Below are 10,553 nucleotides of genomic sequence, written 5' to 3' on the forward strand. Positions count from 1 at the left end.
GCCCCGTGCCCGCCTCGCGCGCGCGCGCACGCGCCTGGGCGCGGCCGTTGGGAGCCGTTGAGGCCGTTGGGAGCCGCGCGCGGCCCCGCTCCCGGGGCCGATCCCGCTCCCGATCGGCCTCCTGCGCCTTCCTCAGAGCGCGGGCCGCCCTCTGCCGCCGCTCGGCTCGGCTCGGTAATGCCGGAGCGGGGGGTGTGTCTGTGCGCGCGCGTGGGCTCGGCAGGTGTGAGGGACAGTCCACGCCCCCCCACCCCCCATTTTCTTTTTATTAATTCACCTTTCCCGGGCTGGTGCCTGTGGTCTGGGAGCTGTTCCTGTCACCACAGCCTTGCCGTGGTGGCAGCAAGCAGCCTGGAGGAGAAAAATACCACAGAAAGCCGTGTTTGAGCCATCTCGTCGCAGCGAGAGCTGCGGGCGCTGGTGCAGACGCTGCTCGGCAGCGCTCAGGCCTCCCCTCGTGGCTCCGCAGCCAGCCGTGGCCTCTGCTTCCCAGCAGGGAGCCGTGGAGCCGAGGATGGCACGTGCTGGTCCCCAGGGCAGGGCTGGCAATTGCAGTTCCTCTTGTTACGAAACCCAGCGTGTGTTTTATGGCCCTGCTTTCATGCGCAGATCATGCAAGCACGTTAGCAGGTGGCTGTGCCTATGCAGCACGTTACTGCTCTATACGTGCACCTGTGCCACGTGTGTGTGTCTATCCATTTCTACGCGCTCATGTGGGGTGTTTGCAGCAGCTCCGCGGGCGCCTCCTCGCCGAGGCCGCCTTCCTCACCACGCTGTGGATCACAGCAGGTTTCCACCTCCTATCCCATGGCGAGGCTGCCGCAGCCTCCCGGCCGCCCGTGTTGTCCCTTCGGTGGAGCTGGAGATGGGCACGAGCAGCGTGGTACTTCCCCCGTAGACAGTGAAAACAGAAGGAGAGAATGAGTTAGGTGGAGGTGGAGGACGGGGGCCTTGGTGGTGGTTTGTGTCGCGGGAGATAAAACCTTTCTGCAGGAGTTTGTCCACCGGCCGCATGGGTGGCTGTGCTGCTGCTGTTGCGGGGGCTTGGTCGGAGGCTCTGCCCTTCTGGAACGGGTGCCATGTGGTTGGATTGCTGCCTCTGCCTGCCACCCACACGTCCTTCTTGTGGACCGTCTTGTGGAAGGGTGCAGGAGAGCAGCCCCTCGCTGCTCCCTGCGGCTTCGGGGTGCTGCTCGCATGGCCCTGCTCACAGGAGCACGGCACACCACGTGCTCTGGCAACGGATAGACCGGTCACTAACTGCGGAGGTGTAGTGAGTGATCATTGCAGATGCTTTACTTTCCAGGCTGCTCATGGGTTGCTCTGAGTTTCTACTGATAGGAATACCAGATTGGATGGAATATTATGTGTAAGGTATTTTCACGTACGTGAGTGCAGCCAAGTCAAGCCTGAGACGGCCAAGCAGGTTCTACTAATTCACTGATCAATGGGCGCTTTCAGTAGCTAGAGTCCTGGAGCCACCATCAGCACTTGGATTCAGACACAAAGAAATGTAGATGCTTTAGGCCTTTATATTGAAATATCCACTCAAGTTCTTAATCAGGATTTGGGTGTCCTATATGTTTCTCTGCCCTGTTTAATCACTTATAAAAACTAAAACTAATTTGAAACCTCCAAAAGCAGAACAAAGTGTATGGAATCATGCACATGTAGAAGCATCAAGGCATGTGGCAACTCTTTTTATGCCATCTTCTATCCAAGTGTTTCAGAATAATTTACAAGCATTAATTAATGTACGTATTACAACACTCCTTCTTAATCTGTAGTTTTTAATATTCTTCAATAGCAGAATATTTAAACGTGACCTGTTCTGCAGGTTATATTTTCACTTGGCTCAGCTTCTTCAGAATGCGCATCATGTTGCCACATGAGCAGGAAATTATAGCTAAAATTATTGCTATTGTATGTGCATGCATGTATGTGTGTATGTTTTCTGTTGCAAGGGTTTTTTTAAAATACATTTTTTTTTAACTTACATAGTGTAGATTACAATCCATTATCCATCTTTCAGCAATTATTTTTAATATAAAATAAATATTTGTTATCTATAAAATGCCATTTGTGTGTCTGTCACAGTACAAAGGTGTCTCTTTCTCAATTAGCTGATTATTCTAAAATAAGGGTGTTTTTTTTTGTTTGCAGGATCAGCTTGGCAGCGAAATTGCTTCTGCCCATCCAGTAAATATTACCAAAACAGAGATCTTTTTCATCAGGTTGGTCTTGGGAATTACATGTTTATCAGGTCCATAGGAGTCACCAGTTAAACTTACCTTTCTCACCTTCTTTTCATAGTTTTGAGGTCTAATAGGACCAGTGCAAATGGTATATGAATTAGAAAGACTCTTGGTACCTAGGATGAGGGAGCCCACTCGCAGTTTAAGACTAGCCTAGAAGCCTGATTTAGGAATTGGTCACTTTTCAGCCCTCCCAGCCTGTGCATGTAAATTTTGTGTCCTTTGCAGAGCCACCCAATGTAGCAGACCAAAGAAGTAAATAAGAGGAGGCTCAAATATGCTCATGTTTGGTATGTGGCCAATTTTTTTTTCTTGCATTGATGCAGCATCTTTACTGTTCCTTCGGTTATATCATTTATAAGTGCGGGCTAAGTAGAGCTGCATCTGTTTTACAGATTTACTGCTATTTAGTGTCAATTTTTAAAATAAAGTTAGATAGTTTGATGCAAGTATTGCCCAGTCCTTAGAAGAAATTGCCTATTATTTTAATGAGCATTTGTCATGCAAAATGCTTTAAGGGCTTTGCACTTTCTCTGGGCTGTTGCTTTTATTGCTAGTAAAAGGATGAGTTTTATCCCAAAGTAGAAATATTAAATGTCAACAGAGTTGCTGTCTGTTCTTTCCTTCTAAATACCTTTCTCCTGGGAACTTTGGTGTTATTTCCTTTTTCTACCTTTTGGCTCTTCGCTCCTGTTTTCCTTCTACCTTAAACTCTGGATCCTTTTTCCGTCTTCTAAGATCAATCTGTCTGTGCATTTTTAATGAATCGTTTACTGTGACATATGAGCATTGAAGTTACAGGATCAGGGACTTACACCTCTGTGGAGAGCTTTCTCTACGCAGGAGTGGCATAAGATGAAATAAATGTGAGCTTAGTTTCATTCTTTTGTTCATGTGGGATGGTACCTTGCCTAGAGGCAGCACAAATATAACTTCCCTTGTAGGGAATAATGAGAAGAATTAAACCCAGCACTGTCTCATTTTTCCTCTTTAGAGCACTGCTAGGAATAGAGGATTCCGTCTGTGCCTTTGCTATTTCCAGGCTTTCTACTGAATCAATATTGTTTACGTGGAAGCAGCATTATAGGTAAGAATCTGTTGCGGAAGATTCACTCACACTTTCTATACAACCATTTTTAAAACGTAGAGTGGGAAACAATGGCTTCATAATATCAACCATATTATCAACATATATGATTATTCAGTATTTTGCCTTTTGTACTGTGTTCCAAAACTCTTGATATATATTGCCATCATAGAGATAAAACAGCCTGAAAAACATGTGGAAAATGTAGAATTAATCAGAATTTAAAATGCATAAAATCAAAAGCTTGCCTCTGATTTCCATTTGGATTGTGTCACAGTATATAGGTCCATCAAATTTTTTCCTGTTATGGTTGTAATTGAACTTAAAAATTCTACATGCAGCTGTTGAATCCAGCTGATATCCACAGATACAAAATATAGTACATGCTGAAAATTGTGGCCTCGTTTGGATTCAGGTATTACGGTGTTTGTCTAAGTTATGCTCGTTCTGTTCGCGTGGGCAATATGAATGACTTCACATGAGCAGGATTTCGTCGGTATTGTCTTAAGTAAAACTTTTTATGGCAAGTTTGTATATGTGAATTTTTTTTTAACGTCATGAGATGGAATCTGTAGCTCCACACGAACATGAGTTTGGTTCCTTGCTTGTTTAAGATCAGCCAGATTCAAACTTTTCTAGAAATTAACATTTAAATGTCATCTCCATCAAATTATTACCATTAAAGGCCATAATTATCTTCATGATTGATCTGCTGTCCATTTTTTTTTCCTTATAGTACTTATGTAGAGATGCCAAAATATCTAAGCTATTTTCTTAGAGCACGGTATATCATATGTGCTAAATTACATATTTCCAAATATTACAGTATATTTTGTGATTTATGTTGCACAGTTCTTTTTTCCAAATGTCATGAAGAGTCCAAGATGAATCCTCAAATGCCTAATCTGTATTATGAGAACAAGGTGCTGTCAAGTTTTCATTCTTAGGCTGTTCTACAGTTCTGATTTATACACTCGTTCATAAACCTATCCTTTTAATTACAGATATCATAGTGGCGCACAATAAAAATCTTCTCATTCTTACTTTGTATGAATTCCTAAAATGTATTGCAACCGTTGTCTTCTGCCAGAGCGTCCTGACAATGTTGCAGTGTGCAGGAAATAACACTGCTTTTGAAAGAATACATCTTCCCTACTTAATTTGAGAGTATGTTTGTATATATGTGTGCGTGTTCATAAATAATAAAATGGTATTAACATTTTCAGCAAATTCATTTATTTGTGTAGATGGATGGAAAAAGAATTATACATTTCTGACTGACAATTTGTAATTAAAAAGACCTGAGTAACAGGAAGGTAAACAGGAGTTGTCCAAATAGAGTAAGATTGTTTTATATTATTAACTTGTATACTCTTTAGAATTATTTTGTTAATACTACTTTTGATTTGAATTTCTGTATATGCTTACTATTGATGTCATTCAAAGTGCTATAGAAGCTTTCTACAATAACTGGGGTGTAAGCAAGATTAGGAGACTGCGCTAATTTTCCAAATTATCACATATCATTAAGCTTCAGAGTTTAATTGTAAGTTGTATGTGTATTTTATTTTCTTAAACCACAGCTTTGTCCTTCTGGTTCTCATGTTAGTTAGAATCTCAGTGTTTATCTGGTGTCTCTATAGCAGAAAGTGTGTCCTGGTAGTTTAGGTTGCGGTATTGAAGCTGCAATTTTCTTTGTTCAGAGTAAAACATAACTGACTGCCATAATGAAACAAAAGGTGGAATTTTATTATGTTAAAAGACTGATATGGGGACAGGTTGGGAATTCTGTGTCTGTGTATAAGAGGCTAAGATCAAACAATATCAGAGGAGCACAAGAACGTCAAACAAGCTGTCAAAGGTAAGGTGATAAGTAAATACAATATATGATTTTTTTTTTTTATATAACCCAAAGAGATTTTATCAAAGGATACCCACCTTCATCACATTTTCTCTTGATATGAGGAACGAATCACAGAAACTGTCAAAAACTGTGACAGAGGAGTTGAGTGTAAACCTAGTTAGTAGAGAAATTTTTCTAATTGAATCAAAATGAGAGCCATAGAGCTCAGGAAAAAGAGTGGGCTAAGTTGTGATAAGTAGGGGCTAACAGCAAATTGGATACATATATGGTTTTATTATGAACAGAACTTGTCCTTTGAGTTCTCATTTCATCCCATTCAGTTCATCTTAAACTTTAGTGAGTTCTTTTATAGCAGGAAAGTTTATGGGATATTAACAGCCAAGTTACCAGTAGCATAATAGTCACAGGGCAGGTTTTCAATAAAGGAAATAAGGGAAAATGAGATAAGTGTTTGTGAGGAGAGCAGAGTTTAGGAGTGACAGTTAAACTGAAGAAACCTTTGGGAGTAAATCAAAGGTTCACAGATCAAACTGGAAGTTAGCACAAGGAAGAAGGGGAGGAGTGAGAGGCCTTAGGTCAGATTATATCACATATGTATTTGTGCAGCAGAAGAGATAAGTGACAATTACCTATCATATTTCTGAGCCTCAGAAACTAGTTTTGGAATCAATCTGTTGGAAATTCACATTTTCTTTTTTACTTTTGGGCATGTAATTCAAAACCTCAACAAATATACCACTCATGGGAGTATTATATGGTTCTGTTCAGTACTGTGGTTAAGAGTGTTTGGGGGATGAATGCCAGTTTTTGGCTCGAGAGGCTACTTAACGAATAATAAAGTTCCCAACTTTATTATCTAAGTTTGTCAAACAATAATAATGGGAGGTGGACTTCTTGCAGGCGCAGATGAATTGAAAGATATCGGAGACTCAAACTGTGAAAATGTGAATGTGAAAAGCCAAGGTAGTGAGCCAGCAAATAATTATTTTGTGTTTTGCTACAGCAAAAAGATGAAAAAATGTAGAAAAAAAAGGAGTTATGACAGAAGAGGTTGGCCTGCCTCTGGAGATTGCAAGCACAGACTGATGAAGTCAAAAGGTTACCATTGCCAAAGTAAATGGTATCAGTAAGATTTGAGACCCACTTGAAGATATTTTGCTACCGAAATGCCTCCTGCTAGCTGCACGCTAACACAGACACCCCTCTGTTCCTGTTTACTGTTACAAAAAGTGTATCTTGGAAGATGCTCAAATTTGTCCTACTTCAAGTCTAACGAAAGCCAGAGCAAGGTCTGAGAAGTCTCTTATGGGGCAAAAATAAGCTGATTGCTTATTTTTGTTGGAAAGAGCATCCAGAATTTCTTTCTGAACGCTATAGCTTGGCAAGTTGGATGGGGTAGGCAATCTAAGGCCTTTCAAGGTGCTGTAAGTTAAAACCCATAATCTTTGTTCTGCACTTGGTGACCAGCAAATAGTCAGTGCAGATTCCATACTGTTACATGTCTTTAGTCATTCTCCAACTCACTGAGGAGCTCAATGCTTCTTCAGCTTCAACTTTAGAATAGTTTTGGGGTAAATTTATGTAATCTTAATTATAATTTGGTCATTTAAAAAGACATTTTCAGGTCTAACATGACAAAATTCTGTTTATTCCGTAAACTTCCATAAAGTTCTTCCAGTCCAGGCTATTTAATATTAAAAACTAACCTTGTTTCCATTTAAGTAGGAAGTTTTGTACCTTAAAGTTAATCTTTTAAATAAAAGGACTCATTTATTTGCCTTCAGCTTCTTTAGGTAATGAAAGCATGCTTCTAAGGTTATCTTTTAGTGATGCATAGTCTATGCGCCCTGTTTTAAGAGCATGAACTAATTAAGCTTCATGATACTGCAGAGTATCTTTGTTTTATATGTAGAAATAGGGAAACGTAGGCACAAACACATGTATATGTTTTTTAAGTGTTGACTAATGAGTATGTACATACTTGCTCCAAAACATTTGAACAATTCCATCTGAACACCACCGTTTTGAAACCCTTAGTTCTGAGAATGAGGGTATTTGTGGTTTAGTAGTTGTTCTAACTTTGTTGGCACACTAATGAAGTTTTCGGAAGTGTGAAATGAAAGTGGGGCTTTATTGGTCTTGGATTTATGCACAAATCCAAAGCTTTAGGATGTTCCTGCAGTCTCCCTTGAGAACCCAGTGCTCATATAGCAACTTAAGGTATCTTTCTGGCTTCATGGGACTCAGAACTGAACAAAACTTACCTGAACTGAGGCAATACCATCATATCAATCATATAGTCTCCATAGATAGAGGATTAGTTTATCAGCTGAAATAAAAAGGTCCCATAGCAGATCCATGCTCTAGGTTGAAGGTCCTTCTTCCTATCATGGTTGCTGTTGAACCAATAGCAGAGCCAGCTGAGGTGTTACTAAAATTAAGAGGCTTTTATTTCAGTTTCCTAAATTATAGTGCCTTTCTTTTGCAGAATGTTTCCTATAGTTGTTTCACTTTTACTGTAATGCGAATTTTCTCAGAGGTCAACAGAACTTCTTCTCTTCCAGTAGGATTTTCCTTGAAAGCCACAAGCAGTTAGTTGTGAAAGATTTCAGTCTCTTGTCTTAAAGCCTGTCAGGTTTTACCTTGGGAGAACAGAAACTCTCAGATTCTTGACCAGCTATTTGGAAGTCAGATGCTGGGTGCCACAGTGTCTAGCATTTCAATATCAAGGTGGATTAAAGAGTATTAGGGAGGCTTAAATAGCTCCCAGGAGAGAGATTCCCATGGTTTTGAAGGCTCATTCCATGAGAGCAGTTGCTTGGCTGCAATTTGGGCTGAAAGATCAGGGCTCATGGAATTGTGTATTGTACTGCTTAGTTATACTTTTTGTTATATATATTCAAAGCCTGAATGCTCAGGTCATGCTGAGTGTTTTTTTATTTGTTTGTTTATGTGTGTGTGTGTGTGTGTTTTTAAGACAAAATAGACTACATTTCTCACCAGGTATAGTGAACATTGCCTTAGAATTTTTCAGACACTGGCTAAGCTAAATGAAAGAGGTAGGATTTTTTTTCTTTTTTTTTTTTTTGGCCTCATGTTTCTTTATTAACAATCTGCTACAATTAATAGCCCCAATCTATACTGGACTAAAATTTTAATTATTATTAAAACTAAAATATCAGTCTATCCACTGACTCTTGTAAACAGCTGAGTGATTGGAGTGGAAGATTCAAGTGTGGTTGGATGTTTCACCTGTGTTAGCTAACATGCAAGAATATTTTGGCAGAACCAGTTGCCTCCTGTAGTTTTGACTGGAGAAACCAAATTAGAATTTAAGAAGAGACTCTCCCTTTCTCACTTTCCTACTAAATAATATTCAGCTAGTTATAATTTCTGAAAGGGGTTTAATATAGTTAGTGTAACTAAGCTGTAAGAACTTTGTTCAACTGTGGAACATTTTCTAAACCAGAGAGTGCACAGTACATGGTATACAGCCCCTTGGTTGGTTGCTGTGCTCTTTTTTTTTGGTAATTTTATCCTTTTTTGTAATTGTGTCATGGAAATTAATTAAGGTTTATGTAGGAATCTTATAAATAATTGCCCTACCTATGGATCTCTTTTAGATCACCAGCATTATATTGCATCTTCTATCAGCCTAATACTTTCTATAGCCTTATATATCATATTTAAAGGAAAAGAATGTTCTCATGAACAGGAATTGCTTTCCGGAGTACAGATTGTAGTGAAAATTGTAAGTTTTTAGCAAACAAGCTTGAAAGTACTGAAAGAACCTTTTTACTGCTATTATCTTGAAAAGCATTGTGTTATCTTTAAGGCTTTTTATTTTATCTCCACCTGAGAAAAACTTAGCAGGATGCATAATATAGGTATGTATACTTAGAGTGTCAGATATTATTTAAAATCTGCTGAGGATTTATGAGACACAGGCTTTTTGCAATTTTTAAAATTTAGCTAGCACTTCATTACACTTTCATCAAAATCAATTTCAAAAAATAGGTAGATAAAATGAAAATATGAAAATATTAAGCAAATCAGTGACATTATTTTTTTTTTTATGTTCCGATAGCTCTTATTACTGAAAACAGATAATATTTTTGGTAGAAATACTGTGTTGATATAACAATGAAGAGAAACAGTTTAAACAGACTAGACACTGGAGATGCAGTAGTGGGATGCGGTTTGATGGGCAGACAGTACTTAGGAATGTCCAGTCCAGCTCTACTAATTGTGAAATAGTACAATATTCTGGCACAAGGGCATTTGCATTCTGTGGCTAGTGCTTATATTGCAACGACGAAGTTCTGTGAAAACTGGAGTACTATTTCCGTCTTGATTCTACTCTTGCTTCGTTTTGATTCTCTGTTACCTTTGGAGCGTTACTGGAAATTTTAATCAAGAGACCAAAAGGCTTGAAAGTGGCCTGATAGAGAGAGAATGTTGCAGACTGTAGTTACGTTTGTAGAGAATAAATGTGAGCAGGACAAGTTAGGTATGGAGGGATGGGAAGAGCACAGTTAATGGGTCATCAGCTTTCCTAAGAAGTCACATAGTGGGGGTAAGTGTATTAATCACATTATCAACACTCATACTGTAGTTTAATGCAACTGCCTTTGGATTACATTTTGATTCTTGCTATTTCAACATGAGTTTACCTCAAAATTTACATATTGTCAAGTTACTACAGTGATTTTTAAGCTCTCCTTTGCTAGGCCCCACTGTGATGCACATGGCAAGGCCATTTATATGCTTTAACTATTCCTGTGTTCTGGAATGGCATTTGTGCATTATTAGCAGTCTTAGACTATGGCAGATCTTTAGTTACACTCATGCTGAACTTCCACAAACACTTTAAGCCATCATAAGCCAAAAGATACTGCCCTGCACAAATGTTCTTGCAGCTGCACAGATAGCTGATTGGGGAACTGGTTTTGGTTAAGACTAGCCTAGCAAATAAAACAAAACATTAGCTTTAAGCTAGTTCCTAAGCTTGTTTCACTCCTAACCTCATAGATATTTATGGTGACTTGAAGGTCTTCATGGTGTGAAGACCAGTGTGTGAGGAAAAGGAGTCCCTTCCAATACAAGGGCAGGTTTAAAGCTATGTGCAATTGCAGCATAAATCACGACTCCTCACCAAACCATGGAGCGGTTCTAAAGGAGACCTAACTGACAATTTTCAACCCCCAACTCCCGAGTTATGTCAAACATTTCTTGAATAGAGTCCAAGATGTGGCTTTAGGCTGATTCTGTCCGCTTTACCTGCCTTCTTTTAACCATTGTTCTGTAAAAGTGGTTATTTGCCCTCATACAAACTTTGTCAAACCCA

Source organism: Nothoprocta perdicaria, unplaced genomic scaffold (genome assembly GCF_003342845.1).
Source record: "Nothoprocta perdicaria isolate Ctin4 unplaced genomic scaffold, notPer1 scaffold_27, whole genome shotgun sequence".
NCBI lineage: Eukaryota > Metazoa > Chordata > Aves > Tinamiformes > Tinamidae > Nothoprocta > Nothoprocta perdicaria.